Consider the following 873-nt stretch of genomic DNA (forward strand, 5'->3'; position numbering starts at 1 on the left):
GTGGTTCGCCTCTGAGAGATTGAAAAAAAGAAAGAAAGAACCTGTACCGCTAACTATCGAAATTGTAGCACGCTCATGTACATTTTTTTCAAAAATTCATAATTTCCTGGATCTTTGTTGCTATCTTCAAAATGTTATTTCCTCAATGTTTCGTTTCGTGACCCTCTGTCGTGGCAGTGTACTCGGTGTCAGGCATGACCGGTCTGTCCGCCGCAGACGGGCAATGTACAATTTATGGGATGTTGATAACCGGGCTGGGCTGCGCGAGGCTCGCGTGCGGGGACGATCTGACCCGCCGCCCGGTCGGCTGTCCTGCCCGGTCCTGCCCTTACGCATCGGTCGCACTTCCTCAACCCGACGGGCCTTTTTGGGTGGTGAACGCCCTCGCCAGAGTGCACGGCAGCGGTGCTGCTCAAGTCGTGCAAGCCAGCCGCGTTATCGCCCGAGCAAGCGCATATTATCAATCGGCCATCGGGAAGTGTGTGTTTGCCGGTAGTTTTCCGCGCACGGGCTTGCCCTTGCCAAGGCCCTATGCTGTAAACTCCTGGAGTGCGGGGAGCTCGCCACCCTCGTTTTGTGTAAATGTTGCCACCGCCTTACTCTATCGGCGTGTTTTGTGAACCCGCTTTTGACAAGCGCTTCCGGGGCTCTATACTCGCCTACGTGCATGCCGCCCTGTCGGACGGTCTCCCTTCCCTGGGAGAGGACGTGGACACGTTGTGCTCGACACGTTGACCCACAGCTGGTCACCCCAACTCAGGCGAGCCCAGGAAGCCGCCAGCGGGCCGGTCTCGCTCTCGGCCGATGAATCCACTGCCAGAATAGTGGGCAGTGGCCAGGCGTGGATCCATTCGGGTGATAAGGGGGGGGGGG

The sequence above is a fragment of the Frankliniella occidentalis genome, unplaced genomic scaffold, assembly GCF_000697945.3.
Source record: "Frankliniella occidentalis isolate FOCC.00 unplaced genomic scaffold, Focc_3.1 Scaffold2470, whole genome shotgun sequence".
NCBI classification, from domain to species: domain Eukaryota; kingdom Metazoa; phylum Arthropoda; class Insecta; order Thysanoptera; family Thripidae; genus Frankliniella; species Frankliniella occidentalis.